Source organism: Microcaecilia unicolor, chromosome 11 (genome assembly GCF_901765095.1).
Source record: "Microcaecilia unicolor chromosome 11, aMicUni1.1, whole genome shotgun sequence".
In the NCBI taxonomy this organism is placed as follows: domain Eukaryota; kingdom Metazoa; phylum Chordata; class Amphibia; order Gymnophiona; family Siphonopidae; genus Microcaecilia; species Microcaecilia unicolor.
Genome location: NC_044041.1, coordinates 76,803,029 through 76,820,767, shown reverse-complemented (window position 1 = coordinate 76,820,767; position 17,739 = coordinate 76,803,029). Strand labels below are relative to the sequence as shown.

General features: G+C 44.5%; 1 protein-coding gene across 1 annotated transcript in view; it reads left to right on the top strand.

The window, feature by feature from the left end:
• LOC115479878 overlaps nucleotides 1-17,739 on the top strand; it is a 329,775-nt gene that overhangs the window by 103,867 nt on the left and 208,169 nt on the right. The gene's annotated exons all lie outside the window — the stretch shown is intronic.

Sequence of the window (17,739 nt, the reverse complement as noted above, 5' to 3'; positions counted from 1 at the left end):
CCTCTGTTCTGTTCCAGACTACAGGCACACGGCAGACTAGTGTCGGATGCCTTTCTCCTCCATTGGGGGACCGGCCTCCTGTGTGCTTATCCTCCCATACCTTTGGTGGGGAAGACCTTACTGAAGCTCAAGCAAGACCACGGCACCATGATTCTGATAGCGCCTTTTTGGCCCTGCCAGATCTGGTTCCCTCTTCTTCTGGAGTTGTCCTCCGAAGAACCGTGGAGATTGGACTGTTTTCCGACTCTCATTTCGCAGAACGATGGAGCGCTTCTGCACCCCAACCTTCAGTCTCTGGCTCTCATGGCCTGGATGTTGAAGGCGTAGACTTCGCTTCATTGGGTCTGTCTGAGGGTGTCTCCCGTGTCTTGCTTGCCTCTAGGAAGGATTCCACTAAAAAGAGTTACTTTTTCAAGTGGAGGAGGTTTGTCGTTTGGTGTGAGAGCAAGGCCCTAGAACCTCGTTCTTGTCCTGCACAGAACCTGCTTGAATACCTTCTGCACTTATCAGAGTCTGGCCTCAAGACCAACTCAGTAAGGAATCACCTTAGTGCGATTAGTGCTTACCATCTTCGTGTAGAGGGTAAAGCCATCTCTGGAGAGCCTTTAGTCGTTCGATTCATGAGAGGCTTGCTTTTGTCAAAGCCCCCTGTCAAGCCTCCTGCAGTGTCATGGGATCTCAACGTCGTCCTCACCCAGCTGATGAAACCTCCTTTTGAGCCACTGAATTCCTGCCATCTGAAGTACTTGACCTGGAAGGTCATTTTCTTGGTGACAGTTACTTCAGCTCGTAGGGTCAGTGAGCTTCAAGCCCTGGTAGCTCATGCTCCATATACAAAATTTCATCATAACAGAGTAGTGCTCCGCACTCACCCTAAGTTCCTGCCAAAGGTGGTGTCGGAGTTCCATCTCAACCAGTCAATTGTCTTGCCAACATTCTTTCCCAGACCGCATACCCGCCCTGCTGAACGTCAGTTGCACACATTGGACTGCAAGCGAGCGTTGGCCTTTTATTTGGAGCGGACACAGCCCCACAGACAGTCCGCCCAATTGTTTGTTTCTTTCGACCCCAATAGGAAAGGGGTCGCTGTCGGGAAACGCACCATCTCCAATTGGCTAGCAGATTGCATTTCCTTCACTTACGCCCAGGCTGGGCTGACTCTTGAGGGTCATGTCACGGCTCATAGTGTCAGAGCCATGGCAGCATCGGTGGCCCACTTGAAGTCAGCCACTATTGAAGAGATTTGCAAGGCTGCGACGTGGTCATCTGTCCACACATTCACATCACATTACTGCCTCCAGCAGGATACCCGACGCGACAGTCGGTCGGGCAGTCGGTGCTGCAGAATCTGTTTGGGGTTTAAATCCAACTCCACCCTCCAGGACCCGAATTTATTCTGGTCAGGCTGCACTCTGTTAGTTGTTCTTCGTAGGTCAATTTCTGTTATGCCCTCGTTGTTCCGAGGTTCAATTGACCTTGGTTCTTGTTTTGAGTGAGCCTGAGAGCTAGGGATACCCCAGTCGTGAGAACAAGCAGCCTGCTTGTCCTCGGAGAAAGCGAATGATACATACCTGTAGCAGGTGTTCTCCGAGGACAGCAGGCTGATTGTTCTCACCTACCCTCCCTCCTCCCCTTTGGAGTTGCGTTTTGATCATTTTTGCTTGTCATTCAACTGAGCGGGAACGGTCACGCACGGGCGGGAAGACGGCCGCGCATGCGCGGTGGGCGTGCCCTGCGTGCGGGACCGCCCGCAAAGTTTTGTTCCGGTTGGTGATTTTACCCAAATACCTTTACTTATTTATTTGGGTAAAATCATTTTAATAGAACCAATCCTAGCCAAAATAGATGCTTAGCTTCCCGACTTTCTAGGTCTGTTGAAATAAGTTTCAGTAATGGGAGATCATTTTTAGCATATAGGTCCTTGTTAAATTCACACCCAAATAAGACACACTGCGTGGCCAATTTGAAGGGAAAGAGGAATTGTAAATCCCATATTACAAGATTTAATGTCTCTAATTTTGTAGTATCCATCTTAAAGCTGGAAACTGCCCCATAGTTGTTAAAAGTTTCTATAATAGTGAAGAGATTTTTTTTTTTTGGATTAGTGATGGCCAAATATCAGCAAATTTAAAAGTATTTTATGCAGTTCATCTTGTATATTTCCCATTCATATTAAGGGAAGCTAGTGGTTTCCGATAGAAAAGTTGCATCCAGTGATAGAAAAAGCCATTGACACATAGGGCTAATGTACTCGTTCAAAGGTTGTTTCAGCATCTATGGCAAGAAATCAAGGCCTGCAGAATCTGATTCTGTGCTGCCTAGATTAAATTCAAAATTCACCTGATATTGTCTGGTTTGTATGCGCTAAAGTAGGCATATATTCTTGGAGCCTAGTAGCCATATATACATATTTCCTTGTCACTTGCAGCAGATGAATCCAGGAACTAGTGGGTTAAGTCCGCCTACCAGCAGGTGGAGATAGAGGTAAACAAAGGCAGTGATGCCAGGTGGCCAGCTCCTTCCTCAGTTAGTATGTCTCTATCTCAGCAGGTGGTGGACGGCTTTTTCTCCAGCTCCTGGGCCCAAGGCCTCTGAGGGTGCTTCTGGGCCGGTGGCCAGTTTGAGCCGGGAGTGACAGACTGGTGGTGTCCCCTTTGGCAGCATACGCAGTTGCTGGGTCCCTGCTGCACCTCAAATTCCTTCTCAACAGGCTTTTGCTGTTCCTTTCCTTCCCTGTTTGTTTCTGCCTCCACACTAAAAAAAGAGAACCATAGAATTTATTTAAAAGAGAAACATAGAAGCACAGGTAAGTGTGTTTTTGCTGAGAGCAGGTTTGTGTTACTGCTGTCCAAGCCCTGTTTTCTGTTGCCTGCTTGTCTGAGCCTGCCTTGAAGTGGTCGGAGAGTTTTTTTTTTTCCTTTGGCTCAGCTGTCAGTTCCCGTGCTTTTCCAGTCTGGGGTAAGTCCTGCTATGTTCCTGTTCGGGGACGGGCAATGGCAGCGGAGGCAGTAAAGTGCTGTTCCCGATGCAGGGAACAGCGTTCGGCAGCAGGCTTGTGCTGAGCGCTGATTTGGCGGGACTCGACAGAGCAGTGCACCCCCCTCCCCCGAGAGCATGGTTTCCCTGCCCAGAGCCTGGCGATTCTCGTGCCATTTTGCGATCGGTTGCGGATCCAGCTCCGGTACCGGTTTTGGGCAAAGCTTTTTCTCCGCTGGTAGGGGAGTCGGGGGGGGGGGGGGGCATCAGGCACTGTGGGCGGTGGTGCAGGTGCCATGGCTGCGACCTCCTCCGTTGCGGGAGAGGGGTTTTGCTACTCCCATCAGGCGTTTTTGTTGAAAAGGGCCTTGCCCCCCCCCTCACACGGCTGCGACAGCTTCGGCCTTTGATTCTCTCAGGGGGTCTGGGGGTAACCAAGAGATTTTGGGTTTTTCCCCAGAGGATTTCTCCTCCCTTAAAAAGCCTAGGCTTTTTTTGGAGTCTGAAGAGGGGTCCTGCATACAGTCTCCTGCAGCTCCCTCCGTGGTGGCTCTTTCGGAGCAGACTGGGATAGAGGATGTGGAGGACGGTGTCCTCACTGACCAACCGGAGGACTCTTCCGCCGTGAGGATTTTCCATAAGGAGGAGTTGTCCTCCTTTATCTCTCAGGCGCTGGAAGCCCTGAATGTAGAGGGCCCTGAGGTTGCGGCTTCTCAGGCAGTCAACCCCAAGATGGCTAGTACCAGACGACCTTCTAAGGCCTTCCGGTACATGAAGCTATTGAAGAGTTGATTTTGGCCCAGTGGTCGGATCCGGATGGGGGGTGAAAGTAGCCAGGGCTATGGCCAGGCTGTATCCGGTTTCAGCGGACCGTTTAGAGCAGTTTGCTCTACCTAGGGTGGATGCCCTGGTGATAGCGGTCACTAAGAAGACTACTCTTCCAGTGGAAGGTGGTGTGGCACTTAAGGGTATGCAAGACAGACGGCTAGAGGCCTCTTTAAAACGTGCCTTTGAGGTGACTGCTTTGACGCTTCAAGCTTCTGTTTGTAGTTCTTATGCGGCTAGAGCTTGTCTCAGTTGGCTACATTCTGTCATGGATTCGATTTCGGATATGCCGGGAACTCTTCAGATGTCGCTGATGGATATTGAGCTTTGCTGGTGTGGCTTGATTCTGCTCATAACCTTACTTGTTTCTGTTTCCCTTTTATGATTTTTTATTTTCTTTACCCTTTTCTTTATTCTTACTAGTTCTATTATCATTCCTATTCATATATTGTAGTTCATCTCCTTCTGTGTTCTCTCTGTTTTATTACAGCATTGTAAACTGCTATGGTAGTATGCACTCTTTGGTGATATATCAAGAAATAAAGATCCGATCCAGGTTCACACTCGAGATTTGATAATTTTCAAGAGTATTATTAGAGTCCGATTCAAGAGATGCTACAGCTCCATAACAAAATTTACAGTTCAAAGACGAATACAAGAACATATCTGATGGTGAAAGATACAAGAAACAAAGCATCTGATATTGAAAGACTCCTGATACAGGCCCTTTAAGCCGAAACACAGCTGTCGAGTCTTGCTCACTGACCATTTTAATTGTATTTTTTATCTTGTTCATTGACCTTTAAAATTGTACTTCTTAAAAACTGGATTTTTATCTGAAGCATCGTCTTTTTAAATTTTTTATTCTTTGTCATCTTCGCTGTTTTGTTTTGTATTTTTGTTTTTTTGCGAAGACCTGTTTCTTCTGTTTTTGTATTGTCCCCAGTCTGTTCTTCATAAGATTTTTACAAAGCCACTAGTTCCTCATTGTATTCTATCAATCAGTTTCTCTTCCATATCTTGTAGCCTTTGGCTTACCTTGGACAACATGGTGCATATTTCTGCAATTCCAGAACCGAAGGTCTGTCTTAACTACCACTGTCGCTGACGTGATCGCTTTTACCCACTGCCTCATTTCAGTTCGCTGTACTGTCTTTCTCTCTTCTCCTTTCAACTCTTGTTCCAAAGTAGTGGGCATATCTATTTGCATCTCCATATGGGCATCAGTCAGTTATCTTGCTGCCATGTCTATCCCCCTAACTCAGCTGCTGGGCAGGCATAGAATTGAATAGCTGCTAGAGAATGTCTTTGTCCCCGCCCCATGCCGCAGGCCCTGTCTCCATCCCCGCCCCATCCCCGTGGACTATGTCCTCACCTGCAGAAGCCTCGAACACTTATGATTTTGTATTTAAGTCTTATTTTATTAAAGTATAAAAAGGAACAATATGCTGTCCAACTGTTTTTATAAATCACAAGTAGAAAACAATAACAAGCTCTACCCTTCTCAACCCCAATAGTAGCTGACTTCTACAACCCCAAGGAATCCTAATCCACCCTATTAAAATGCTCAAGGGTACAAAATACAACCCGTTCTGTATGCCCTAGCAGGGGAGAAATATGCCCTCTGAAGCACTGTTAAGATTTTTGTTGTTTAAATCTGTTGATCAATAAGTCATCAACAGTCTCAGGATTCAGTCTAGCTCTCCTGTCTTCCACAGTCCTTCCTGCAGTAGAAAATGTCTTCTTAGAAGATGTGCTAGTAGCAGCAATGTACAGGGTCCCCCATGCAAATTTTGCTAGTTGTGGCCAGCCTGTTTGCTTGTTTTTCCAAAAAATCAAAATATCATTGTCTGCATTACTCACACAAACAGTTCAGTTCATTAACAGGCTTCAGAGTAGAAAGGTTTGTCCCCGTTCCTGTGTGATCTGCCCCCCTTCCCGCCCCCACAGTTACTATGTTTCATGCTCTAATAGCTGCCCCATGTTTCTTCATATTGACTCAGGAGCTGCTGGTTATTTAGAGAGACAGAGTGCTATTCTCAGCTAATTGTAAACAAAGATAAATTTGAATTTCACCTTTTAATAAAACAAGTGACGAGGAGCTCAGCACTCGTGTCTGTCTGGGTAGGTGACATCCAAGACCTATTCTTATGGCCTATTTCTTGAGGAAGAGAGGCTATTGCAGTCAGGTAATTGGTATTGCGATTATAGTCTAGAAAAAATTCTACCTCCCTAATGTATGTTGTGCTGGCAGATTTTTGAGGCATGATGTAGGGATTGTGGCCTTCATCTGTTTGTAGTGGCCCTGCTTGATATTTTGGCCTTTTTGGAGAAAGCTCTGGATAAGGGTTTGATGCTGAACTTATGGGTGCAGGTAGCAGCCATTCCCTGTTTTACAGAAGTTATATTTAAGGCCACATCCCTTTTCAGCACACGGTGTGAAGTATTTGCCCCCTATTCAGAGGTTGGTAATACCTCTTTGGGATATGATCTAGTACTCTGTTAAGGAGCTATTGCTTAAAGATATCATATTCAAGATGGTTTTTGTAGTTGCAGTTTTCCTTGGCCAGAAGGATCTTAGAGTTTCTGGTCCTTTGGCATGGATAAACATGTTTAGTTACTTTGGAGGAAAAAGTTGTCCACCTGATTCCCTCCTTTCAATCTTTTTTTTTTTTATTTTTTTTTACTAATTTCAATACAACACACAGAAAATTTCTTGAACAGAAAGAACAATGTCACAAATCCTTATAGTTAACATATTCTCCTAAGTAACAAATGTTTCTTAAGTCCACAAATTAACGGAGGCAAGGCACAATTCAGCCCTCCTTTCAATCTTAATCAGTCTTGTTGCTGATGTTTTAGAAACATGGAAACAGAAAATGATGGCAGATAGACTATATGGCCTATCCAGTTTTTCCTTAGCATATGCAGCAGATGTCTCGAAGAACTGGTGGGTTGTGTCCATCTATCAGCTGGTGGAGATAGAGATTACAAAGCTGAAAGCAGTGATACCAGTCGGCCAGCTCCTCCTTCACCTCAGTACATCTCTAGCTCCAGCAAGTGGTGGACGGCTCTTCAGCAACTCCTGGATTTGTCTGTTGGGGATACTCCTGGGTTCTGTGGGCCATTTGAGTTTAGGGGTGTCTGGCTGGTGGTGCTGACTTTGGGGCATACTCAGTCTTCTGGGCCCCTGCTTCACCCTTTCCCCCCTTGCCTCCCAGTCTTTAGAGCTCTAGCCTTCCTCACCAGCAAAAAAAAAAAGAACAAAATACTAAGAGAGCGCCTTTGCCTTCATTCGGTGTTAAAAAAACCAAACCAAAAATGGTTTCCCTGTCTTAGTGCTGTGCTTTCAGTCTGTGTGCTGGTTAGGCAGCAGGCTGCTACATCAGTGGGACTCTGTTTCTCCTCCGGAGACACCTGCTGTTCGGTGAGTCCCTGCCTTTCTCTTTTTGGTGCGGGGGTTCCTAGCTTTAGTGTAGGCGATGCTGGCGTTTAAAAGCTGTTCCCGCTGTAGTAGCAGATGCTCTGCAGCGGGGATTGTGTGTGGTGGTGTGTTTGAACGCTGGGGAGGGAAGTGCTGAAGTTCCCCTTCCCCGAGCAGCCTTTTCCCTGCACTAAAATGGCGGGAACGCACGCCTTTTTTTGCTGGCGCGGCCCCCTCTTTTCTCCTGATATCGGCTCTGATCCTTTCCTGCCCTGTGGCCTTGATGTGTGCGGGGGGGGGGGGGGGGGCTTCTCCTAAAGGACCTTGTGTTTCATTAGACTTCTGATACAGGGGATTCCCCTTTATTTTCTCCAGCCTTTGGTTTCCTTTGCCAAAATCACTGTTGAGTCAGAAACTGTTTGCATGTAGCTGGGGCAGTGGCATAAAATTCTTCTCAACCTGCCCCCACTATGCAAGGGGATCCAAGGGAAGAACAGAACTACTTTAAGCTGTTTCTATATCTTCTGAGCAAGATCTCCTCTGCTCTGGGACCCTTAATTTGAACCTTTCTTCTTAAGAGAGCTTGGCCTCGGTAGCCCTTTTCATGATTGGGGGAGTTTTTATGCCCATCTCGGGTAGATGGGTTCTAGATGGTTAAGTTTTCCAGAAGGAATCTGATGGTCCTGCGATGTGCCTTGTTTTTTTCAGGATGTACGTCATCCACACTGGGGACTTCTCTGTGGCAGTAGGTTTCTGATCTCTCCCTCCCCTCCCCACCCCCCAAAGCTCATTCGGCTGCTCTGTATTTTTATTTATTTTTTTGTTACATTTTACCCCACGCTTTCCCACTCATGGCAGGCTCAATGCGGCTTACATATTGTATACAGGTACTTATTTGTACCTGGGGCAATGGAGGGTTAAGTGACTTGGCCTCAGTCACAAGGAGCTGCCTGTGCCTAAAGTGGGAATCGAACTCATGCCTATATGTTGCAGAAGTCTGGTAGGGGAAACTGACAGTTCCTTTTTTAGTTCAGCCTTTGGAGTTTTCTGGCTTGTTCCCTGTCTGTCTCTTCTGATGGACCCTGCCCCAAAGAGGGGATGTTTTTTCTCCACCTCAGCAGTAGGGTACATTGCTCCCCTGAGTTCCTCTATTCTGATGGAGTATTTTTAGGGCAGTCCCTTTCTGCACAAAGGCAGCAAGAATCACCTGAGCTGGAAAGCCATGTTTGCCTAAGTGGGTACATTGATAGCAAAAGGCAGTTTATTCAGAATATTCATATCAAGGACCCGACATTGTCCATGTTTTGACACCAAAGCGCTGGGTCACAAACAACTCTGAGAAGAAGCTGATTAGCTTGAATAAATCCTTTATGTATACACGTAGTTATAAAAACAAGTTAATCCACAGAGAGAACAAAGAAACAGCCAACCGATCCTTGTGACATTGCAGGCTAGGCGGTGCTTGTACCGTCGGAGAAGATGAGACAGTGGCTGCTTCTTTGACAGAGTGGGACTCAGAGTCAGACTGTGGCCATCAGGGTGTGTTGCCCCTTTGGAGTGGGCAGAGGACCTTGTGTTCCGTTTCTGTGTGGCCCACTTTGCGGGCTTTTCCTAAGGTGAGTTCTCTTCTCTGCTGTCTTCTGTCTTGGCAGAATGGTTATTCTGCACCAGTGCTTCTCCAGCTTGGCCTCAGAGCGCTCTGGAGGTGGATCTGATGGCGTCCTGGCTGCATGCCCAGATGCCTTCTTTCTTCTGTTATCAGAGAGAGGGCGATTTGGCAGGGCTGGTTGTTCAATTGCTTTCTTAGCCAGAGGATGTTCTTCAATAGTGTTTCCTTCATGGCCTCTCTGTGACCGAGTTTATTTTGGATTGCTCGCCACCAGGCTTAAGTCATTCTGGTAGCTCTAGATTAACTATGGCGCCCTTGGTATGCGGATGTAGTGCGGCTCCTGGTGGCACCTTTGTTTTGGATCCCGCTTGACTCCGGGCTCTTCCTTCTGGGTCTGTTCCTGAGTGGATGATCTCTCTCGCTTTGTTCTTACGGCCTGGTTTTTGAGAGGCCGACTCTGAGGAACAGAGTTCTTTGGACGCATTGGTTTCCATTCTGTTGTCATCTTGTATGTGGTCCACGGTCCACTTCAACCGCGTATTCTCGGGTGTTGAGGATTTTTTGAGGCTGGTTGCGGCCCACGCTTGGTCTTCATTGCGGGCAACTGTTCCTCAGCTATTGAGTTCTTTCTGAAGGATGGGTTGCAGAAGGGCCTGGCCTTGCACTCGGAGGTGGTACATTTCTTGTAGAGTGATTTGCTCCTCCGTTGCTGTGATCTTCACACTGAAACCTCGTTCGTATTCTCCGAGTCTAGCTTGGGGCACCTTGTCTACCAGTCATTGCTTCGGACTCCTTTTGTTCCTTTGCAGAATACTTCACTTAGGAACTTACAAGCAGTGTTCTTGGACACCAATTCTTTGGCATTCAGAGTGTCTGAATTTTTAGCTTAGCCATGCCGAGCTGTTTTTTCTGCAATTTGCTGAGTCTGGAGTGACCTTGCTTTCGGTTCCTTCTTTCCTTTCCGGCTGTGGTTTGGCTTTTCTTTTTCAGCCTCTCTTTCTTCCCTCCTTTTGATAGGGGGATTTTCACGAGGAGGACACGGTGCTTCGTCTTCTGGATGTTCAGAGGGTTCTCTCATATTTGCAGATGTTGCATGTTTTTCAGTGTTCAGATCTTCTCTTTGTGTTTGTCGCTGGTTCTTGCCGTGGGACGGCAGCCTCTGGTCTGATCTGATTTTTTTTCTTTCTCGTTGAATTGCAGATACTTTGTGGATTTTTTGGAAAGGTTGCGTCCCACCGGTGGCATTGCAGGCTCGTTTCACGAGATTGCTATCTACCTCTTGGGTGGAACGCGTGTGCTTTCACTATTCAGATGCTGCCTTTGCAGCAGCAGTTCTGTCTCAGGGAGCAGTGACATCCCACCCTACTTAGGGATTGATTTGGTATATCCCACCAGTTCTTGGATTCATCTGCTGCATACTCTAAGGAAGGTAAAATTATGCCTTACCTGCTGATAATTTTCTTTATTTATTTATTGCATTTGTATCCCACATTTTCCCACCTTTTTGCGGGCTCAGTGTGGCTTACAATAAGATATGAATAATAGAAATACATTTGTTACAACTTGGTTATGGATTACATTGTGCAGAGTTGTGCGAGACATTCGAATATCATTAGGAATATAACAATGGGACATCAACATAGAAACATTGGAAGGAGAGTCATTCCGTGTCAAGTGGACAAATTTTAAAGGTCGTCCCCACCTCACCATCTCAGATTTTGATGAAATTTGGTACATAGTTTCTTTATGATAAAAAACTAAGCTGTGCAAAATTTTAGTTCAAAAGACTAAAAATTGGAGGTTCTAGGGGACCTCAAGTAAAGGGTTGCAAAATGTCGCCTGAGCAAAAATGACATTTTGGGCCAACTTCCAGAAGCTGTAAAACTGGAAGTTTTAGTAGTACAAGGGGATATTGGAGAACCTGCATTACTTTTAGGGCTTAATGAACTGGCAAAACCCCATGTTCCTAGTCCTCTTACTTTTTGAATGGTTTAGGCTCAAACTTTGCCAAAAAAACGGCAAAATCAATTTACAGCGATGTTGAGGCTGCTGTAGTTTCTAAACTAGTTGGCCTTTCAGGTTGATTTTTGGTAGGTGTACTAAATGCATGGCTGTAATGAGGCATTCCAATTTGCAGCACTGTCCTTCAAGTGGTTGAAAATTTATAAGCGTTCAAAGTTGGTATAAAAAGCATTTTTGCCCATTTTGGGCTATCTTTGATGCCCTTGATCTCCAGTGGGACAGCTTCAATATTCTTTCTTTTAGCACCATTAGAAAGAGCAGATTTCCTTCTATCAGAATATGTAGTTTTCAATTTGGAGTCTCTCCATATAAGGATTGCAAAAAAAGTGTTTTTTGGCCAGTATTGTGAATGATAGATGAACGGATATAGGGCCCATCGATGTTTCTAATTGCTGTATAAGTCACTCGGTTGCTTTTAGCATGCGTTGGTCCATGGTGGCTACGCCACTACCAATTCAATAGGAAGTGGCAACCTCATCGCCAAGAGGTCACGCCCGCTAGCCAGGCAAGTCCAGCCACTTGGCACAGGTTCCCAAGCCTGAAGGTGGGCATCTTACTTGAGGTTCCCAAGCCTCATTTGGTTGTCTTTGCCTAGTTTCTCAAGCCTAATGAGGGTGACTTAATGGTTCCCAAGTAAAACCTCAGTGCTGAAGTGACAAGAATTTTTCACTGATAAGTTTCACTGCTGTTTCTGGAAATGTATACTGTCGTCCAAGTGCTGTAGTTGCTGGTACTGGAAGAACTGCTAGAATATGCTGTTCAGAAATCCAACAAGAATCTCTTCTGCTAGGCCAATGAAATGATCGTGCAGGCCCGCATGGATGCATAAAGTTGACCAAGGCATCATGTTCTTCAAATGATGTGTCACAGACATTGCCAATCCACCATTTGTTGTCATAAACACAGGCAACATACTGCCCAGGCTGAAGTTGAGACACATTTATGCCAGGTACACTCACTGGGTCACCTGACTGACAAAGTTTGACAACAAATGAGGAGGAATCATTTGACACTCTACTGACTGAAATTTGGTTCAAGTCAATGGGATTAAACTGGTGATTTTCACGAGTTCCAGCAACTGTGGAAGCTTTACTGAATCTTTCCTCTTGTGCAGATCTTGAAGATTCAATTTCATCCTTGGAAACAAAAATGAACTTGATTTTATTTATTTTTTGATCACAAAATTCAAACAAGCCTTGTGCTGTGAGAATTTGGCTATTTTTAGGTCGTTGCAAACTAGCCTGAGCAGCTAGTCGCTTTGTTGTACCACCTATGGCATCACATGGTGACTTGCCATGGCTTGTGTCAAAGAAATTCCACTGTGCACTTATTCCAAATTCTGTTTGATGATAGCACGAGTTGGCAAAGTTTTTGAAGTTCTTGTATTGTGCAGCTGAGCCAACACTAAAGTATGTTACATATTTTATTTCTCCAATTTTGCTTTTCAAGAACGCGATTAATTTTTCCAAGAATGCATGTACAGCAACTGCATCATGCCGCAAGCTGTCACTTATTATGCAAACACTTATGCACTGAATTTCACTTGAAGCATCATGGAAGTACACAACAAATGGATGCAGTGTAGCTTGACTGTTTTCCCAGTGGAAACCTTGAACAGCATCTTGGACAATAAAGGAGTACTTTTCAGCAAAGTCCAAGAGAACAACAATTTCACAAGGATTTAGGTTTTCTTTAACAGTTTTTTAAGTATTGTGTCTGATGTTTGGAAATGTAATGGTGAATTGACAGGTTTGAAACTTTCAATGCAAGCTCAGATACAAAATCATCAACATACATCTGTTTGGTCTCCAGTGTGGTGCGATCTGTATGAACCCACTGCTTAAACTCGATTGTTTCACCTGGGTCATCATCACTGAACACTTCTGTCAGGTAATTTTCAAGCACATCTTTACCTGGACATATTTCACACCTGTGAAGCATGCATTCTTTGCATTCCAAATTGCACACAGTTTTAGCCATCACAGTGCTTTGTAATCTTCGTTCAGCAGATGGCTTCCAGCAAGCATAAGCTTCACATTTTGATGCACACTGAATGCATACCAGATGAGCCAACAGTGACACACCATTTTGGCCTTAGCTCACAAAATTTGGAAAAACCCACTTCTGGCCCATTTCGAGTATGATATGCAACATACATTTCTTTTAGATTGCTAAGCAGCAAGCACTTTGCATTTGAATTTTTTTCAGTGCCAGTTCTGACAGAGACAAAATCTTTTTTCCCTGGGCACAGTCTACTGAATTCATCATCTTCAAAAAAGCCAAGAATTTTTTTTTCTGTTTCTTCTGGTAAAACTTTACCTTTCTTCTTGTCTGGTTTTGCCAGAATTCCACAAACTGATTTCAGATTTCTTGCTTTTTTAACCATTCTAGTTGAACCATGAATTCTGAGGCAGTTCTTTCAATAGACCAGCTGTTTGGTGCTAAAGTTAGTATTTGCAGTTTTTCTGCATGATTTGCTGAAACTTGGACTTTGTTTTTCAACTAGTTTAGCAGGTCATCATAATCAGAACATTTGTCACATTTCTGACTGGTAGAAGGTTGAGTTTCAAACTCATTTAGGTCTAAGCCACCAGCAACTGCAAGATGATGACTCAAAGTATTTTGCACTCGCCTGATTTTGCGCTTGGTGTAGCCTCGTACATCACGCTTGCTGACTTTTTTTGAACTTTAATGGAGAAATACCAAGAGATGTCAAACTTGTGTTCAACTTGCCAGAAATGTCACTGTGTTCATCATCTGCTGTTGTTGATGATGATAAAGAATCAGCAGCTCTGTTACTGACGTCTTTTCGACAAGATGGACATAGTTTCTGACCCGGCACAAATATTTTGCTTGTTAAGGCCTTTAGCTGGGCTGCTAGTGTGTCATCCAGCACTCTTAAGCCCCTTTTTGCATTATGACCACCTTTGAAAAATGGGTTACAGCAGGTTCTTTGCAAAAATTCAAACTTTTTCAACAGTAAGGATTCATGATGAAGGCAAATAGTTGATCCAGCATCGAAACGTTGACCAGAACGCTCTTGTAACAACTTCTGTTGATCAGGCAGAAGCTCTTCAATTAATTTCAAACCTTTATTTTTATTGTATGTCAGTAAATGACACTCTGATGTACTTGAACAGCCAACTGAGCAAAGTGGAAATTCATCTGATCTTTCTGGATCCATTGATGACCATTAGCATCAGTTCAACAAACGCATTTATTCTTGCAATCAGGTTTTCAATGGGTAAAATTTTACTTCAGTCTAAAGTGATTAATATCTTCATTTGTGGCATTTAATTCAATATAATGAGCCTGTCGGTGCAGGTGCGAGTTTCTTCAACAAGAAGTATGTATACAATGGTTTCCACCCTGTTTTTTAGTTTACTTGAACACAGTTTTATAACATAATGTTTAAAGAAAACTTCTTTAGCCAGTTAGACTTGGCCAATTATGATTGGTGAACCCTGTTGCAAGGCAGAATTGTTTGTTTCATTGCCCAATTGTATGCTTCTGGTACCTCCTGGCTCCTGAGTGTCTGTTGCTAGGCTTACTTTGATGCCTACAGTTCACTAAGAGGTCAAACTGTAGCAAGGGTGAAGAAACACCAGCAACAGACACTCAGACGCTTTGCAACAGGGTCCACCAATCATAATTGGCCAAGTTGGTCATCCTAACTGCAGTTTTCTTTAAACCTGTTATGAAACCTGGCCTCATCCTTCCACATCCTAAAAAACATTCCTGTTTTTTAGTTTTCTTGAATACAGTTTTATAACATAATGTGTTCTTTATTTAAAAAAATTGGTGCTTTTTGAAAGAAGAATCACTTTTACTACACTTGTATCAAGGGTGTAGTGAAGAAATCACAGGCTGCTGCCCGCAAACATTGAGGACATTTTTGCAATCCTTATATGAAGACACTCCAAATGAAAACTACATATTCTGATAGAAGGAAATCTGCTCTTTCTAATAGTGCTAAAAGAGAGAATATTGAAGCTGTCCCACTGGAGATCAAGGGCATCAAAGATAGCCCAAAATGGGCAAAAATGCTTTTTATACCACTTTGGAACGCTTATAATTTTCAACCACTTGAAGGAAAGTGCTGCAAATTGGAATGCCTCATTACAGCCGTGCATTTAGTACACCTACCAAAAATCAACCTGAAAGGCCAACTAGTTTAGAAACTACAGCAGCCTCAACATCGCTGTAAATTGATTTTTGCCGTTTTTTTTGGCCAAAGTTTGAGCCTAAACCATTCAAAAAGTAAGAGGACTAGGAACATGGGGTTTTGCCAGTTCATTAAGCCCTCAAAGTAGTGCAGGTTCTCCAAATATCCCCCTTGTACTACTAAAACTTCCAGTTTAACAGCTTCTGGAAGTTGGCCCAAAATGTCATTTTTGCTCAGGCGACATTTTGCAACCCTTTACTTGAGGTCCACTAGAACCTCCAATTTTTAGTCTTTTGAACTAAAATTTTGCACAGCTTAGTTTTTTATCATAAAGAAACTAGGTACCAAATTTCATCAAAATCTGAGATGGTGAGGTGGGGACCCCTGTCCACTTGACACGGAATGACTCAGGAGGCAATGGGGAAGCCTAAAGGGCAGTGTTAGACACAGACATATGGTGTACATAGTTCCGTGAATGAGTGTATGAATTGGATTACGGGATGAGGGATCAGAAGTGGATGTATGTTGCATTGATGATCAGTGAGTATGGACTCTGTGTTTTGGCTCTTTCCGGTACGTTTGTTCAAACAGGTAAGTCTTCAGTAGTTTACGGAAGGGAAGCTTGTTCCGTTAATCACTCTTAGGTTGCGCGGTAGTGTATTCCAAGAATGCGTGCTCATGTAGGAAAAGGTTGACGGCATGTAGCGTCTTGTATTTCAGGCCCTTGCAAGTGGGGGAAGTGGAGGTTGAAGGTGTGTTCGGGATGATCTTTTAGCGTTTCTGGGTGGTAGGTCTATTAAATCAGACATGTAGGCTGGGGCTTCGCCGTAAATGATCTTATGGACTAGTGTGCAAACTTTAAAAGTAACGCATTCCTTAAGTGGAAGCCAATGTAATTTCTCCCGTAGTGGTTTTGCCCTTTCATATCTTGGTTTTCCGAAGATGAGCCTGGCTGCTGTGTTCTGGGCTGTTTGAAGTTTCCTCAGTATTTGCTCTTTGCAGCTCGCGTATAATGAGTTGCAGTAATCCAGATGGCTGAGGACGAGGGATTGCACTAGGCTACGGAAGACGAATCTTGGGAAGAATGGTCTTATCCTTTTCAATTTCCACATGCAGTAGAACATCTTCTTGGTTGTATTGTTTGCGTGGGTTTCGAGTGTTAGGTGGCGGTCGATAGTGACTGCAAGGATTTTTAGCGTTTCTGAGACTGGGAGGTTTAGGTTTGGTGTGTTTATCGTGTTGAATTCATTTGTGTTGTATTGGGAGGTATCAGGCATTGGGTTTTTTCTGCGTTTAATTTCAGGCGGAATGCATCTGCCCATGTGTTCATGATGTGTAGACTTTGATTGATTTCGTTGGAGATTTCTTTGGTGTCTTGTTTGAATGGGATGTATATTGTCACATCATCGGCGTATGTATATGGGTTGAGGTTATGGTTTGATAGGAGTTTTGCTAAAGGGATCATCATTAGGTTGAATATAGTTGGTGAAAGAGGTGATCCTTGTGGGACTCCACATTCGGGTGTCCATGCCTTGGACGTGGTTTGAACTTTGATGTGACTTGATACGAACGCAGGGTTAGGAACCCCTGTGAACCCGATTTCAGGACTTTTCTCCTATGCCAAAGTATTCAAGTATGTGTAGTAGGCTTCCATGGTCAACCATGTCGAAGGCGCTTGACATGTCAAATGGTAGGAGGAGTTATATGTTGCCAGTTGCAATTATTTGTTTGAATTTGGTCATAAGGGTGACTAATACTGTTTCTGTGCTATGATTCGAACGGAATCTGATTGGGCATCATGCAGTATTGAATGTTTGTCTAGATAGTTTGTGAGTTGTTTAGTTACCATACCCTCGGTTATCTGGTTATTAGTGGTATGGATGTATTTGGCCTGTAGTTGGTTATTTCGCTCGTGCTTTCTTGTATCTTTAGGAATTGGGGTGAGTAAGATTTTTCCTTTTTCTTTTGGGAAGAGTCCATTTCCTTGTCAATCAAGCAGATGAAGCCATTACGTATGGGTTATGTCCATCAACGCAGCAGGGGAGATAGAGAGCACTCAAACTTTCACAGTGCCCTCTTGGCCAGGCTAGCTCCACTGCCTCTCCAGTATTCTCTATCTCCCTAGGGTGGCTGCAGCTTGTTCGAGCTCCAGAAAAATCTGCGGGGAGGTGGTTCCTGGCTTGACAGTTGTAACCAGGGGTTGGAGGCTATAGCAGCTTCACTTTAAAGGCACATAGGTTAGCCCTTTCCCTGCCTTACCCATACCTCTGTGGATGTGGACATATTGCCTTGCTTTCCCTGTCCTTACCCACCAACAGTGGATGCAGGCATATAGGTTCGCCCTTTCCCTGCCTTTCCCACTCATCTGAGCCTCCGGAGTCTTCAATACCTCTGCTTTCCTCACAGCTTAAAAAAAAAAAAAAAAAGTCGCGTCGCGTTTTTAAACGCAGAGACGCTGGAACAGAGGTTTTTGACCTGATTTGCAGCAGGATCGTAGTTGTACACTAGATCCTTTGAGGTAAGAGTGTTTTCCAACTCCTCCGGGGTGGGCCCGCGATCGGGGCGAGTGGCATGGTTTCTTAGAGGGGTGCTTTGGCTCCGACCTCCAGTGTGAGCACCCTGTCCAGCTTGGAACCTGGGGCTAGTTTTGAAAACCCTGCAGGCATCTCCTTTTGAGCTGCTTCGGCGAGCATCGGAGAAAGACTTGACACTGAAGGC